Source organism: Coregonus lavaretus (genome assembly GCF_964263955.1).
Source record: "Coregonus lavaretus genome assembly, chromosome: 11".
Taxonomy (NCBI): Eukaryota; Metazoa; Chordata; class Actinopteri; order Salmoniformes; family Salmonidae; genus Coregonus; species Coregonus lavaretus.
Window position 1 is genome coordinate 55,076,945 of NC_139998.1, and position 17,421 is coordinate 55,094,365.

The 17,421-nt window shown below is 49.4% G+C and overlaps 1 pseudogene across 1 annotated transcript in view; it reads right to left on the bottom strand.

Moving 5' to 3' along the window:
* LOC311136976 (calmodulin-regulated spectrin-associated protein 2-like) overlaps positions 1–17,421 on the bottom strand; it is a 95,089-nt pseudogene that overhangs the window by 30,606 nt on the left and 47,062 nt on the right. The window contains exons 3-4 of the transcript in view: positions 15,176–15,340; positions 12,964–13,045 (exon numbers count right to left, since the gene is read on the bottom strand). The product of the transcript in view is annotated as a calmodulin-regulated spectrin-associated protein 2-like (transcript). The remainder of the gene's footprint in view (positions 1–12,963; positions 13,046–15,175; positions 15,341–17,421) is intronic.

Consider the following 17,421-nt stretch of genomic DNA (forward strand, 5'->3'; position numbering starts at 1 on the left):
GTCAGACAAGAATAATCCAGTCAGACAAGAAGAGAGGTATAATCCAGTCAGACAAGAAGAGAGGTATAATCCAGTCAAACAAGAAGAGAGGTATAATCCAGTCAGACAAGAAGAGAGGTATAATCCAGTCAGACAAGAAGAGAGGTATAATCCAGTCAGACAAGAAGAGAGGTATAATCCAGTCAGACAAGAAGAGAGGTATAATCCAGTCAGACAAGAAGAGAGGTATAATCCAGTCAGACAAGAAGAGAGGTATAATCCAGTCAAACAAGAAGAGAGGTATAATCCAGTCAGACAAGAAGATAGGTATAATCCAGTCAGACAAGAAGAGAGGTATAATCCAGTCAGACAAGAAGAGAGGTATAATCCAGTCAGACAAGAAGAGAGGTATAATCCAGTCAGACAAGAAGAGAGGTATAATCCAGTCAAACAAGAAGAGAGGTATAATCCAGTCAGACAAGAAGAGAGGTATAATCCAGTCAGACAAGAAGAGAGGTATAATCCAGTCAGACAAGAAGAGAGGTATAATCCAGTCAGACAAGAAGAGAGGTATAATCCAGTCAGACAAGAAGAGAGGTATAATCCAGTCAGACAAGAAGAGAGGTATAATCCAGTCAGACAAGAAGAGAGGTATAATCCAGTCAGACAAGAAGAGAGGTATAATCCAGTCAAACAAGAAGAGAGGTATAATCCAGTCAGACAAGAAGAGAGGTATAATCCAGTCAGACAAGAAGAGAGGTATAATCCAGTCAGACAAGAAGAGAGGTATAATCCAGTCAGACAAGAAGATAGGTATAATCCAGTCAGACAAGAAGAGAGGTATAATCCAGTCAGACAAGAAGAGAGGTATAATCCAGTCAGACAAGAAGAGAGGTATAATCCAGTCAGACAAGAAGAGAGGTATAATCCAGTCAAACAAGAAGAGAGGTATAATCCAGTCAGACAAGAAGAGAGGTATAATCCAGTCAGACAAGAAGAGAGGTATAATCCAGTCAGACAAGAAGAGAGGTATAATCCAGTCAGACAAGAAGAGAGGTATAATCCAGTCAGACAAGAAGAGAGGTATAATCCAGTCAGACAAGAAGAGAGGTATAATCCAGTCAGACAAGAAGAGAGGTATAATCCAGTCAGACAAGAAGAGAGGTATAATCCAGTCAGCATTAGACTTTGTGTCTGTTTTGCTGCCTAAAATGTCAAACAGAGGATCCTCTCATGTCAAACAGAGGATCCTCTCATGTCAAATAGAGGATCCTCTCATGTCAAACAGAGGATCCTCTCATGTCAAACAGAGGGTCCTCTCATGTCAAACAGACATCTTTCCTTGAGACAGCTAACTAGTGCAGGACACCCACAGCAGAAACCAGGATGATTTGATGTGAAGCCTAAATTGTGACTGCTCTCCCAGTTGAAGAAACCATGTTAGTGTATGTATATGCGTGCATGGATGTGTGTTGTGTTTGTGCCTATATTAATGTGGACATTGCATTGGGTTGGTCCCTTTTATGTGTACATTCCTATAGGTTTGAGAAAACGAAGCTACGCTACTGGTCAGCCCAGTATTACACAGTGAAGTAGATTACTTTAAAGACAAGCTTGTAAATACTGCTCCAATTGGGCAGCCCACGGCTTTCTTCAAAGACCAACTGTCAACGGTTGCGAAAACAATTAAGCTACAGTACATTTTGAATGTTGCAGTTCCAGGTTGATGGAAAGGTCAGTTTGTTGCATTCCGGACTGATTGACTAGACCAACTATTTGAATGCTAATGTCAGTCATCCATAGACTGATATCAAAGGCTCACAATAAGACATATGTGACTCACTTAGGGCGCTTTCGTAAATTCCCTCTGGCTATCTACGACTCACTTAGTGAAGAAGAAGATTAGATGGTATAATCTCATTAAAGGGCAATCAGTTGATCGCACTGATCTTTCCCAGTATTGGCTGAAGAACTTATTCAGCTACATCCATGGTGGTCTTGAAAAGCCTCCCTAACCATGTTACTGATCAAATACTAATTAGAAGAAGGGATGGTTTGATGGTTTCGAACCAATTACATTTTCTGCTTTCAATTATTCATGTTGTGCTTTTTCATCTAGCATAAAAACAGGCTGAACATTTGGTAATGAGAGGATGGGTAAAAAGATGTGCGTTTGGGAGGCTTGGTGGGGGTTATGGTTATGCCAATAGTCCCAGCAATGTGTGAGGTTGTGGGACTACGGCAGAGAAGGCTATAGGGCAGGGCTAGGGCAGGGCTAAATTGGGGCTAAATTGGGGCTAAATTAGGGCTAAATTGGGGATAACACGCAGCAGAGATAGGGCTAGCCAAGACCACCAGTAAAACCCCTTTAAGGAGAGCTTAGGCTTGGTCCTAATCCCAACCATCCACCACATCAATCAACTGTCTGTCCTGTTCTCCCTCTCTGACAAGTCACATCCTCTCCAAACAGACATGTTCAATTCATCCTGCACAGATTTTCAATTTAAAAGGAATTACTTATGTGTTTTTCTCTGCCCTGCCATTGCCTTTGACTTCACATTGACCACCAGTGTCTGTTTGGTTTCGCAGCATACTGTGCTGCAACTTTTTAAAAAACCTGGGTCGCCCTAGTCAGCTTTTTTTTGTCCCGATGACTTCAGCACATCTGTCCGTGGAGGGTACACGGCCCTGAACGAAACCGGTGACTCAAAGAGCAGGACAGATTTGGGAGCGACTGGAGCTAGTATCTAGGTCACAGTGCCGGGGGAGGGAGGGAGGGAGAGAGAGAGAGAGAGAGAGAGAGAGAGAGAGAGAGAGAGAGAGAGAGAGAGAGAGAGAGAGAGAGAGAGAGAGAGAGAGAGAGAGAGAGAGAGAGACAGAGATAGGAGACAGAGATAGGAGACAGAGATAGGAGAGAGAGAGAGAGAGAGAGAGGAGAGAGCGAGAGGAGAGAGAGAGAGGAGAGGAGAGAAAGAGAGGAGAGAGAGGAGAGAGAGGAGAGTGATAGAGTGGGAGAGAGAGAGAGAGAGAGAGGGGGAGAGAGAGGAGAGAGAGGAGAGAGAGACAGAGAGAGAGGAGAGAGCGAGAGAGAGGAGAGAGAGAGGAGAGAGAGGAAAGAGAGGAGAGAGAGAGGAGAGAGAGAGAGAGAGAGGGGAGGAGAAGAAAGAAGAGGAGAGAGAGGAGAGAGAGAGCGGGAGGAGAAGATAGAGGAGAGAGAGAGAGAGAGAGAGAGAGAGAGAGAGAGAGAGAGAGAGAGAGAGAGAGAGAGAGAGAGAGAGAGAGAGAGAGGAGAGAGAGAGTATAGAGAGGAGAGAGAGAGAGGAGAGAGAGGAGAAAGATAGAGGAGAGAGAGAGAGGAGAGAGAGGAGAGAGAGAGGGAGGAGAGGGAGAGGAGAGAGAGAGGGAGGGGAGAGAGGAGAGAGAGAAGAGAGAGAGAGGAGAGAGAGAAGAAAGAGGAGATAGAGAGGAGAGAGAGAGGGAGGAGAAAGATAGAGGAGAGAGAGAGAGGGGAGAGGGAGAGAGGAGAGAGAGAGTATAGAGCGGAGAGAGAGAGAGAGGAGAGAGAGAGGAGAAAGATAGAGGAGAAAGATAGAGGAGAGAGAGAGAGAAGAGAGAGAGAGGAGAGAGGGGGAGAGAGAAAGGAGAGAGAGGAGTGAGAGAGAGGAGAGAGGAGAGAGAGAGGTGATGGAGAGAGAGGAGATAGAGAAGAGAGAGAGGAGAGAGAGAGAGAGAGAGAGAGAGAGAGAGAGAGAGGAGAGAGAGGGTGTGCATGTGTACTGGGTGTGCATGTGTACTGTATGTATGTGCATATAAACTCAGCAAAAAAAGAAACGTACTCTCACTGTCAACTGTGTTTATTTTCAGCAAATTGAACATGTGTAAATATTTGTATGAACATAACAAGATTCAACAACTGAGACATAAACTGAACAAGTTCCACAGACATGTGACTAACAGAAATGGAATAATGTGTCCCTGAACAAAGGGGGGGTCAAAATCAAAAGTAACAGTCAGTATCTGGTGTGGCCACCAGCTGCATTAAGTACTGCAGTGCATCTCCTCCTCATGGACTGCACCAGATTTGCCAGTTCTTGCTGTGAGATGTTACCCCACTCTTCCACCAAGGCACCTGCAAGTTCCCGGACATTTCTGGGGGGAATGGCCCTAGCCCTCACCCTCCGATCTAACAGGTCCCAGACATGCTCAATGGGATTGAGAGCCGGGCTCTTCGCTGGCCATGGCAGAACACTAACATTCCTGTCTTGCAGGAAATCACGCACAGAACGAGCAGTATGGCTGGTGGCATTTTCATGCTGGAGGGTCATGTCAGGATGAGCCTGCAGGAAGGGTACCACATGAGGTAGGAGGATGTCTTCCCTTTAACGCACAGCGTTGAGATTGCCTGCAAAGACAACAAGCTCAGTCCGATGATACTGTGACACACCGCCCCAGACCATGACGGACCCTCCACCTCCAAATCGATCCCGCTCCAGAGTACAGGCCTCGGTGTAAGGCTCATTCCTTCGACGATAAACGCAAATCCTACCATCACCCCTGGTGAGACAAAACCGCGACTCGTCAGTGAAAAGCACTTTTTGCCAGTCCTGTCTGGTCCAGCGGGTTTGTGCCCATAGGCGACATTGTTGCCGGTGATGTCTGGTGCGTACAAGCCCTCAGTCCAGCCTCTCTCAGCCTATTGCGGACAGTCTGAGCACTGATGGAGGGATTGTGCGTTCCTGGTGTAACTTGGGCAATTGTTGTTGCCATCCTGTACCTGTCTCGCAGGTGTGATGTTTGGATGTACCGATCCTGTGCAGGTGTTGTTACACGTGGTCTGCCACTGCGAGGACGATTAGCTGTCTGTCCTGTCTCCCTGTAGCGCTGTCTTAGGCGTCTCACAGTACGGACATTGCAATTTATTGCCCTGGCCACATCTGCAGTCCTCATGCCTCCTTTCAGCATGCCTAAGGCACGTTCTCACAATGAGCAGGGACCCTGGGCATCTTTCTTTTGGTGTTTTCAGAATCAGTAGAAAGGCCTCTTTAGTGTCCTAAGTTTTCATAACTGTGACCTTAATTGCCTACCGTCTGTAAGCTGTTAGTGTCTTGACGACCGTTAAACAGGTGCATGCTCATTAATTGTTTATGGTTCATTGAACAAGCATGGGAAACAGTGTTTAAACCCTTTACAATGAAGATCTGTGAAGTTATTTGGATTTTACGAATTATCTTTGAAAGATAGGGTCCTGAAAAAGGGACATTTCTTTTTTTGCTGAGTTTATATGTGTGCGTTCTGTGTTGTTGGGGGGTGTGGAGGTTAATAACCCTTACTTAATCTACAAGTCATCTAGGCTAACACACACATACATCATGTGTGTCACGACTTCCTCCGAAGCTGCCTCCCCTCCTTGTTCGGGCAGGCTTCGGCGTTCGTCGTCACCGGCCTTCTAGCCACTGCCGCTCCATATCTCATCATTCCATTTGTCTTGTCTTGTTCATTACACACACCTGATTCATATCCCCTCATTAGTACATGTATAAGTGTTCCCTCTGCCCCCTTGTCCCTGTGGGTGATTGTTTCATGTGAGATGAGTGTAGCTCGGTGGAGCTACCTGTACTTTGTATTGCCGGGGTATATTTTCCCCGTGTGCCTGTATTTGTTCCAGTGCGCATGTTTTGTGCACTGGACTGTTGACGCTATCCAGCGTAACTGTGTACTACGGAATAAACTCTGTATTCTGTGATTTACCCTCCTGTGCCTGACTCCTTCAAATCACACTCTCACAGAATCACCCACCCACTATGGAGTCAGCGGGAGAGGAGCGCATGCCTGGAGTCGTGGCACGGGTCCAGGAGCATTCAACGATCCTAGCCAGCTTACGAGAAGCGATGGATCGGGTTCTTCAGGTCGTCCAACGCCTGGAGAGGAGAGGACCCGATCTGTCGAGACCAGCTGGGCAACCGGATCCAGCCACACACACCCCAGCACCCAGAGGTATCCATATATCCCGACCACGGGAGTTCGACAGGACAGCTGCTCTCTGCCAAGGATCCCTCCTCCAACTGGATCTCTACTTCGCTAGCATCAGGCCGGCCCCATCTGAGCGGGAGAAGGTGTCCGCCCTCGTCTCCTGCCTCTCGGGGAAAGCCCTGGAGTGGGCCAATGCGGTCTGGAACGAAGGAGGAGCCGCGTTGGACAACTACGGGGAGTTCGCTCGCCTCTTTCGGGCTGTCTTCGATCACCCGCCCGAAGGTCGAGCGGCTGGTCCACCTGAGGCAGGGGACGAGGACTGCGCAGGACTTCGCATTGGAGTTCCGGACTCTAGCAGCTGGGTCCGGGTGGAACGAGCGGGCCCTTATCGACCACTTCCGGTGCCATCTGCGTGAGGACGTCCCGAAGGGAGCTAGCCTGCGGGACACCATGTTGTCCTTCACGCAACTGGTGGACATGGCCATCCATTTGGACAACCTGCTGGCAGCCAGAGGACGTTCTGGAGGGGGTCTGCACATTCCAACCCCGCCCGAGCAGATGGAGCTGGGTGGAACCGCTATCCGAGAGAGCGGAGGACGACAGCATCAGTTTCACTCTGGTGGCACGAAGGGACATTACACTGCACGTTGTCGTCAGCGTTCTTTTGGGTCTTGAGGCGGCAGGCAGAGCACTCTCGCATCACCCCAGGTATCGAACACCCACACTCGTTCAGAGCCCTCTGCTGCGAACTGTACCCTACCCATCTACTTTCCTGATCACATGGTAGTTCCCCAGTGTAAGGCACTAGTCGATTCAGGCGCAGCTGGGAACTTTATAGACAGGGCATTCTCACATAGTCTAGGCATTTCATTGGTTCCCCTATCCATTCCACTCCCCATCAGAGCACATGATAGTCGACCATTAGGGTCCAGGTTTGTTAGGGAAGTTACAGCACCAGTCACCATGATTACCCACGAGACACATTGCGAGCAAGTCACTTTTTTTATTATTGAGTCTCCTGCTTTCCCTGTGGTATTAGGTATCCCTTGGTTAGCACTCCACAACCCCACCTTCTCATGGCCGCAGAGGGTTCTCACGGTGTGGTCGCGAGAGTGTCAGGGTAGGTGTCTAGGTGTTTCCATTGGTGCAACCATTCCCCCCGAATACCTCGATTTGGCGCACACATTTTCTAAAACGCAGGCGACCAAGTTATCCCCTCATCGGGCGGGGGATTGCGCGATAAACCTCCGGGTAGACGCTGTGCATCCCAGGAGTATTGTGTATCCCCTGTCACAGGCTGAAACGGAGGCTATGGAAACATACGTCACCGAGTCCCTGCGCCAGGGGTATATATGTCCCTCCACTTCACCCGAGTTTCTTTTTTGTGAAGAAGAAAGACGGCGGTCTGCGCCCTTGCATTGATTATCGACCACTGAACAAGGAGACGATAAGATTTAGTTATCCTCTCCCCCTCATTCCTTCAGTGATCGAGTCAATGAATGGGGCGCGCTTCTTCGCCAAATTAGATCTCAGGAGTGCGTACAACCAGGTGCGTATCCGAGAGGGGGATGAGTGGAAGACAGCATTCAGCACAACCACAGGGCATTATGAATACCTGGTGATGCCCTACAGTTTGATGAATGCTCCATCCGTCTTCCAGTCCTATGTGAACGAGGTGTTTCGGGACATGCTTGGTCGTGGTGTAGTGGTCTACATCGATGAAATTCTGGTGTATTCCACTACGCATGCAACGAGCATGTGTCCCTGGTTCGCAAAGTGCTGGCCCGACTGTTGGAAAAGGACCTTTATGCCAAGGCAGAGAAGTGTATGTTTTTCCAGCAGTCCGTCACCTTCCTCGGATACCGCATTACCACCTCAGGTGTGGAGATGGAGGGAGATCATATTTCAGCCGTGCGTAATTGGCCGACTCACACCACGGTTACGGAGGTGCAGCGCTTTCTTGGCTTCGCCAACTACTATCGGAGGTTTATCCGGGGCTTTGGCAAGGTCGCAGCTCCCATTACATCTCAGTTGAAGGGTGGGCCGTCCCAGCTCCGCTGGTCTGCTGAGGCTGACAGGGCCTTCAGTAAACTGAGGGGTCTGTTCACCTCAGCCGCGGTACTGGCTTACCCCGATCCATCACTACCGTTCGTAGTGGAGGTGGATGCATCCGAGATAGGGATAGGCGCTGTCCTATCTCAACGCTCGGGCATGCCACCCAAGCTCCACCCCTGTGTCTTCTTCTCTAAGAAGCTCAGCCCGGCAGAGCAGAATTACGACGTTGGTGATCAGGAGCTGTTGGCTGTTGTCCAAGCCCTGACCTGGTGGAGGCATTGGCTCGAAGGGGCGAAACACCCTTTCCTCATCTGGATGGACCACCGTAACCTGGAGTACATCTGGAGAGCGAGGAGGCTGAATCCTCGCCAAGCCAGGTGGGCCCTATTCTTCACCCGGTTTGATTTCACACTATCTTACATCCCGGGTACGAAGAACGTGAAGGCAGACACATTGTCACAGCTGTATGACACAGAGGAGAGGCCCAGAGACAACACCCCCATACTCCCGGCCTCCTGCATTGTGTTGCCGGTAGTATGGGCGATGGACGCGGATATAGAGCAGGCGTTATGCACAGAGCCATCTCCACCTCAGTGTCCAGCTGGGCTGCAGTACGTGCCTGCTCTTGTCCGTGACCGTCTGATCTACTGGGCACACAAGTCACCCTCCTCTGGTCACCCAGGTGCCATAGTGCACTGCCTGACCGGAAAGTACTGGTGGCCTACCTTGGCTAAGGACGTGAGGGTGTATGTCTCTTCCTGCTCGGTGTGTGGCCAGAGTAAGGCACCTAGGCACCTCCCAGCGGTTAAGTTACAACCTTTAACAGTTCCACAACGACCATGGTCTCACCTGAGTGTTGATTTCCTGACTGATCTTCCCCTCTCCCAAGGTAACACCACCATCCTGGTCGTTGTGGACCGCTTTTCCAAGGCCTGCCACCTCCTTCCTCTGCCCAGTCTCCCCACGACCCTGCAAACTGCGGAGGCCCTGTTTACACACGTCTTCCGGCACTAAGGGGTACAAGAGGATATAGTGTCTGACCAAGGTCCCCAGTTCACATCCAAGATCTGGAAGGTGTTCATGGAATGTCTGTTGGTCTAGGTCAGCCTGACCTCTGGTTTCCACCCTGAGTCTAATGGGCAGGTGGAACGGGATGTGGGTAGGTTCCTGCGGTCCTACTGCCAGGACCGGCCGGGGGAGTGGTCGGTGTTCTTGCCATGAGCCGAATATTCCCAGAACTCTCTCCGTCACTCCTCCACTAACCTAACGCCATTCCAATGTGTTTTAGGTTACCAACCGGTTCTGGCACCGTGGCACCAGAGCCAGACCGAGGCTCCTTGCGGTGGATGACTGGTTTCAGCGCGCGGAGAAGACGTGAGACGCTTCCCACGTCCACCTCCAACGCGCCGTGCGTCGTCAGAAGGCCAACGCTGACCGCCACCGCAGTGAGGCCCCAGTCTTCGTACCGGGTGATCGGGTCTGGCTCTCGACCCGGAATCTGCCCCTCCGCCTGCCCTGCCGGAAGCTGAGCCCGCAGTTTGTGGGGCCGTTCAAAGTCCTGAGGAGAATCAACAAGGTTACCTATAGGTTATTACTCCCCCCTGATTACCATATTAACCCCTCGTTTCATGTGTCTCTCCTCAGGCCGGTGGTGGCTGGTCCGCTCCAGTAGTCTGAGGTGTGGGAGGTCCCACCGCCTACTCTGGACATCGAGGGGGCCCCGGCGTACTCCGTCCGTTCCATCCTGGATTCGAGGCGTCGGGTGGGGGGCCTTCAGTACCTCGTGGAGTGGGAAGGGTACGGTCCGGAGGAACGGTGCTGGGTCCCGGTGAGGGATATCCTCGATCCCTCCCTGTTGCGGGATTTCCACCGTCGCCATCCGGCTCGCCCTGCTCCGCATCTTCCTGGCCGTCCCCGAAGCCGGGGTCGGCACGCTGCTGGAGCTGCGCGTCAAAGGGGGGGGGGGGGGGGGGGGGGGGGGGGCTGCCCTCCTTGTTCGGGCAGGCTTCGGCATTCGTCGTCACCGACCTTCTAGCCACTGCCGCTCCATATCTCATCATTCCATTTGTCTTGTCTTGTTCATTACACACACCTGGTTCATATTCCCCTCATTAGTACATGTATAAGTGTTCCCTCTGCCCCCTTGTCCTTGTGGGTAATTGTTTCATGTGAGATGAGTGTAGCTCGGTGGAGCTACCTGTACTTTGTGTTGCCGGGGTATGTTTTCCCTGTGTGCCTGTATTTGTTCCAGTGCGCCTGTTTCGCGCACTGGACTGTTGACGCTATCCAGCGTAACTGTGTACTACGGAATAAACTCTGTATTCTGTGATTTACCCTCCTGCGCCTGACTCCTTCAAATCACACTCTCACAATGTGCCAGTAACTTTGTTAACATTGGTGTGGTGAATGTTGTACTGTATTGGGTAGTGGCAGTAGCAGGTGCCTAGCAGTGGGAGGAGACTAGCAGTGGGAGGAGACTAGCAGTGGGAGGAGACTAGCAGTGGGAGGAGACTAGCAGTGGGAGGAGACTAGCAGTGGCAGGAGACTAGCAGTGGCAGGAGACTAGCAGTGGGAGGAGACTAGCAGTGGGAGGAGACTAGCAGTGGGAGGAGACTAGCAGTGGCAGGAGACTAGCAGTGGGAGGAGACTAGCAGTGGGAGGAGACTAGCAGTGGGAGGAGACTAGCAGTGGGAGGAGACTAGCAGTGGCAGGAGACTAGCAGTGGGAGGAGACTAGCAGTGGGAGGAGACTAGCAGTGGCAGGAGACTAGCAGTGGCAGGAGACTAGCAGTGGCAGGAGACTAGCAGTGGGAGGAGACTAGCAGTGGGAGGAGACTAGCAGTGGGAGGAGACTAGCAGTGGCAGGAGACTAGCAGTGGCAGGAGACTAGCAGTGGGAGGAGACTAGCAGTGGGAGGAGACTAGCAGTGGGAGTCAGATGAAGAGCTGTTCTATTAGAGCATCACAGTCTGTGACTGGCCCTGGGTTAGGGCTGCTACTGTTGAAGTTGTTGTTGTTGATGATGTTGTTTCTCGTTCTCCCTATCCTTGCCTTTAGTGTTGTCCTGTCTGTCCCCAATTGGTGTCCAGCCCAGGGACAGCTCTGTTCTTCTGCTGCTGCTGTGTAACATGTTATCTATTTCATCAAACCAGGATAGTTCTCAGGGAGTCATAGGATCCATAGCCTGGTCCCAGATCTGTTTCTGCTGTAAAGACAACTCCTGTAGGCCTCCTGTAGCTCAGTTGGTAGAGCATGGCGCTTGCAACACCAGGGTTGTGGGTTCGATTCCCACGGTGGGCCAGTATGAAAAATGTATGCACTCACTAACTGTAAGTCGCTCTGGATAAGAGCGTCTGCTAAATGACTAAAAAATAAAAAACTCCTATGGCTATTGAGACGGAGTTGACAGGCCAGCACAAACAGATCTGGTACCAGGCTATAGGATCCACGGTTGACCCCTACCATTCCCTGTCCCATTCCCGGGCCAGCTCTGGGACAGTGGTGTTCAGTTCAGGCATCGGGAGACTGCCTCGGTACACTGACAGCTCACATCAACATCAAACAGCAGCTATCTTAGCCTTTGGACAGAGTGGAACACACACACACACATACTTTCATATGCATACACACACGCACACACACACACAGACACTTCATGCCAGGTCTCTGCAGGCACTTAGATGTCCGTTCTGGTGGGACATCTGGTTTGCATTGACATTGCCTCCAGGGAATATTCCAATATTTTTCTCAACGCTCCTTTAGAGATCTCTCTCTCCATAGAACAGGTTCACTAAAGGGGTTGTGACACACACTGTTCCCTCCTCTGGATGTTCTGGGAGGCCCAGCCACACTAACATGACAGGGTTCAGACCAGGACAGGCTAACATGACAGGGTTAAGACCAGGACAGGTTGACATGACAGGGTTCAGACCAGGACAGGCTGACATGACAGGGTTAAGACCAGGACAGGCTGACATGACAGGGTTAAGACCAGGACAGGCTGACATGACAGGGTTAAGACCAGGACAGGCTGACATGACAGGGTTAAGACCAGGACAGGCTGACATGACAGGGTTCAGACCAGGACAGGTTGACATGACAGGGTTCAGACCAGGACAGGTTGACATGACAGGGTTAAGACCAGGACAGGTTGACATGACAGGGTTAAGACCAGGACAGGCTGATAAAGCATGTCTAGATGGGCATGCCTCTCTCTCTCTCTCTCTCTCAGAGGCCATGTTACCATGTCAACCCTGCTGCTCAGCTGACCATAAAACTGAACCAGCCTGCCTGATGACGTGATTGTTCAGAGCCAAAGAGCATTATTCAGCTGGCACAACAGAAACGCACACAACAGCCTGCCATAGGGCATTAGAGAAGCCTCATGCAGCATGTTTTATGTAACACGCTAGCTAGACACAACAACTCCTAGATGGGTAGTTTGCTCCATGTCTGACCCGTGTGTCCCCAGACTAAATGACATGTCTTGTAAGTAGCGTTGAAAGGACTTGACGGAAAACATTTTTCACTGTGTGGGGTGTGAAGAAAGTACGGGAGAGAAAGTAGCCTGGTCCCAGATCAGTTTGTGCCAATAAACAGAGGAGTTGGCAGGACACCACAAACAGATCTGGGACCAAGCTGAGAAAGGGCATTGCACAGATATATCATGCTGTTCATGTTTACAATGAGCTTGCATGGTGCTGCTATAACATACAGTATACACATTCAGGCTTAAATATGGAGTGATATTAGTCACAGCAGAGATTAATTTGAATTCAATAGTTTTGAATCTGTATTGCACAAAATCAACGATTAAACGCATACATTGAATTTGATACAAGTGCATATCTAATTGTAAGACCTGGTCATTCAAATGTAGAAGATGCCGGAATCAGAATGAAACGAGAGAGGGTAGTGGGTAGGAGAGAAGGCCTAAGAAGAGAGGAGAGGGAGACACTCACCCTGGCTTGCCAACAGGCTCAGCACTCTGCGTCTCTCTCCTCCTTAGCTCTTGACAATGATATCCTTCAGATACTCATTTACCTGTTAAAGAGGGAGAGAGAGAGAGAGAGAGAGAGAGAGAGAGAGAGAGAGAGAGAGAGAGAGGGAGAGAGAGAGAGGGAGAGAGAGAGAGAGAGAGAGAGAGAGAGAGAGAGAGAGAGAGAGTAGAGAGAGAGAGAGAGAGAGGGAGGGAGAGAGAGGGGAGAGAGAGAGAGAGAGTGAGAGAGAGAGAGAGAAGAGAGAGAGAGAGAGAGAGAGAGAGAGAGACAGAGACAGAGACAGAGACAGAGAGAGAGAGAGAGAGAGAGAGAGAGAGAGAGAGGGAGAGAGAGAGAGGGAGAGAGAGAGAGAGAGAGAGAGAGAGAGAGAGAGAGAGAGAGAGAGAGAGAGAGAGAGAGAGAGAGAGAGAGAGAGAGAGACGAGGGAGAGAGAGAGAGGGAGAGAGAGAGAGAGAGAGAGAGAGAGAGAGAGAGAGAGAGGAGAGAGAGAGAGAGAGAGAGAGAGAGAGAGGTGGGGAGAGAAAGTTATCAAATGTTCTCATAATATAACATTTATCTCGTTAATTGGAGGGCTTCCATGTCCTTTGACTGTATAGAATCTTGTTTTACCACAATGCATTGCCAACCGAATTTGTTTTCTCTTAGTTCTGCTATTATGGTATTTAACCTTTTTCCTTTTCTTACTGTCATGTAAGAATGTCACAACTATATTTAAGAAGGTTGACAAAAGTCCCTTCAAAAGCTTTCAAAATGTCCAGCAATTTCCTGTAGTTGAAAGATACAGTATTGGAGTTCAAAGTTTCCTAGAGACTCCACAGTTTATCAACGTCTGCAGTGTGCCACATGCTTCCCCCCGAAAGATTTCATTACAACACCAGTTATTTTGTGTGTGTGTGTGTGTGTGTGTGTTGTGTCATGTGTCTATATGATTATGTCTGTGTACAGGTGTGTAGCGGTGTGTGTGTACAGGTGTGTGTAAATGGATAGTACAGTATCTAAGACTGCATGTGTTTTAGTGTATGGGTCTCCAGCAGGCCAGAGCTGGCAGCTGCCCACTGTTCCCAGCAAAGGAAAGTAAGGCCCAGAACAGAGGAATGTAAGGCCCAGAACAGAGGAATGTAAGGCCCAGAACAGAGGAATGTAAAGCCCAGAACAGAGGAATGTAAAGCCCAGAACAGAGGAATGTAAAGCCCAGAACAGAGGAATGTAAAGCCCAGAACAGAGGAATGTAAAGCCCAGAACAGAGGAATGTAAAGCCCAGAACAGAGGAATGTAAAGCCCAGAACAGAGGAATGTAAAGCCCAGAACAGAGGAATGTAAAGCCCAGAACAGAGGAATGTCAAGCCCAGAACAGAGGAATGTAAAGCCCAGAACAGAGGAATGTAAAGCCCAGAACAGAGGAATGTAAGGCCCAGAACAGAGGAATGTAAGGCCCAGAACAGAGGAATGTAAGGCCCAGAACAGAGGAATGTAAGGCCCAGAACAGAGGAATGGAAGGCCCAGAACAGAGGAATGGAAGGCCCAGAACAGAGGAATGTAAAGCCCAGAACAGAGGAATGTAAAGCCCAGAACAGAGGAATGGAAGGCCCAGAACAGCCTGTACTGGCCCTTATGGATGAGGAGGTGGAGCGTCTCCCTTTGCTGGCTCAGCAGCACTCACTAACACTAAGGTTGCATCACAAATGGCACCCTATCCCCCATATAGAGCACTACTCTTGACCGGGGCCATTTGGGACGCATCCACAGAGACAGGCCCAGGGCAAGACCGCCCCCTCACAGGACAACATGCACAGTCGGTCCCAATTCACCCCCTAGCCTTTTCCCTTGGCCCCATCCCTTTGCTTCATTTAATTTATTTATACAGAAGAAAAAAAAAATAAACATTTAAAATGCCAAGTGTACATTTATAAACAATACATTGGAATTTAAAAAAAGTTTTGCCCTTCTCAGTAGACATTGTACAGATTTTCAGAGTGTTGCCTGTCCTGCAGAGGGGGACAGAGACAGAAAGAAGCAAAGTAGTAAGAAGCTGTGCAGTACGGCTCGGCTCGGCTCGGCTCGGCTTGGCTCAGTAGTGTGAAAAGGGAACAAATGTATGATGTCCAGCTGGTCTAGACTGTAGGTGGTCCTGTGTGTGTGTGTGTGTGTATTAGAATGCCATGCAGGTGCCTACCTTGTTGATCCAGCTGGTCACGGCGTCCTCTGTGTCGTACGGTGTGTCTGCATCTTCATCGTGGTGGGAGGAGTACTGGAGGACACACGCCACCACCTTCTCCACGCTCACCGTCTCCACCGTGTACGCCATCATCAGCGTGTCCATCATCGCCAGGTGGGCACTCTGAAAGGGAACACAGGAAACAGGAAATTAGGTAATTTGTGGATTCGAATAGGCTATAGTCAGTGATGTTAGTAGGTAATTCACCATTGGGATACGTTCTAATCGGGTTAATCCGGTAGCCACCTTACTCACTCTGCACTTGGTAACTGGCCCTATATATTTTTTGGGCCAGGCACAGAAACCCCAAGCACCAGTGTAAATTCCAGGCTCTGTCGCAGCCGGCCGCGACCGGGAGACTCATGGGCGGCGCACAATTGGCCCAGCGTCGTCCAGGGTAGGGGAGGGAATGGTCGGCAGGGATGTAGCTCAGTTGATAGAGCATGGCGTTTGCAACGCCAGGGTTGTGGGTTCGATTCCCACAGGGGGCCAGTATAAAAAAATATATATATATATATATATGTAAGTCGCTCTGGATAAGAGCGTCTGCTAAATGACTAAAATGTAATGTAAATGTAAATAAACCTCAACCACCAGTGTAAATAAACCACAAGCACCAGTGTAAACCCCAAGCACTGGTGTAAACCCCAAGCACCAGTGTAAATAAACCCCAAGCACCAGTGTAAATAAACTTAAAACACCAGTGTACATAAATCCCAAGCACCAGTGTAAATAAACCCCAAGCACCAGTGTAAACCCCAAGCACTGGTGTAAACCCAAAGCACCAGTGTAAATAAACTTAAAACACCAGTGTACATAAATCCCAAGCACCAGTGTAAATAAACCCCAAGCACCAGTGTAAACCCCAAGCACTGGTGTAAACCCAAAGCACCAGTGTAAATAAACTTCAAACACCAGTGTACATAAACCCAAGCACCAGTGTAAATAAACCCCAAACACCAGTGTAAATAAACCCCAAGCACCAGTGTAAATAAACCCCAAGCACCAGTGTAAACCCAAAGCACCAGTGTAAATAAACTTAAAACACCAGTGTACATAAATCCCAAGCACCAGTGTAAATAAACCCCAAGCACCAGTGTAAACCCCAAGCACTGGTGTAAACCCAAAGCACCAGTGTAAATAAACTTCAAACACCAGTGTACATAAACCCAAGCACCAGTGTAAATAAACCCCAAACACCAGTGTAAATAAACCCCAAGCACCAGTGTAAATAAACCCCAAGCACCAGTATAAACCCAAAGCACCAGTGTAAATAAACTTAAAACACCAGTGTACATAAATCCCAAGCACCAGTGTAAATAAACCCCAAACACCAGTGTAAATAAACCCCAAGCACCAGTGTAAATAAACCCCAAGCACCAATGTAAATAACCACCAAGCACCAGTGTAAAGAAACCCCAAGCACCAGTGTAAATAAACCCCAAGCACCAGCATAAACCACAAGCACTGGTGTAAACCCCAAGCACCAGTGTAAATTAACCCCAAGCACCAGTGTAAATAAACCCCAAGCACCAGTGTACATAAATCCCAAGCACCAGTGTAAATAAACCCCAAGCACCAGTGTAAATAAACCCCAAGCACCAGTGTAAATAAACCCCAAGCACCAGTGTAAACCCCAAGCACTGGTGTAAATAAACTTCAAACACCAGTGTAAATAAAACCCAAGCACCAGTGTAAATAAACCCCAAGCACCAGTGTAAACCCCAAGCACTGGTGTAAACCCCAAGCACCAGTGTAAATAAACCCCAAGCACCAGTGTAAATAAACCCCAAGCACCAGTGTACATAAACCCCAAGCACCAGTGTAAAGAAACCCCAAGCACCAGTGTAAATAAACCCCAAGCACCACCGTAAACCCTAAGCACCAGTGTAAATAAACCCCAAGCACCAGTGTAAATAAACCCCAAGCACCAGTGTAAATAAACCCCAAGCACCAGTGTAAATAAACCCCAAGCACCACCGTAAACCCTAAGCACCAGTGTAAATAAACCCCAAGCACCAGTGTAAATAAACCCCAAGCACCACCGTAAAATAGTAAATAAACCCCAAGCACCACCGTAAAATATGGTGGAAGCTAAACCTGGCCTATCAGAAGGGTGGGTGGAGCTATTGCAACCTTGATTAGACCCATCAAGATCTATCCAATCTACAAAACGAGGGAAGGGAGCGAGTTATGGGAATGGA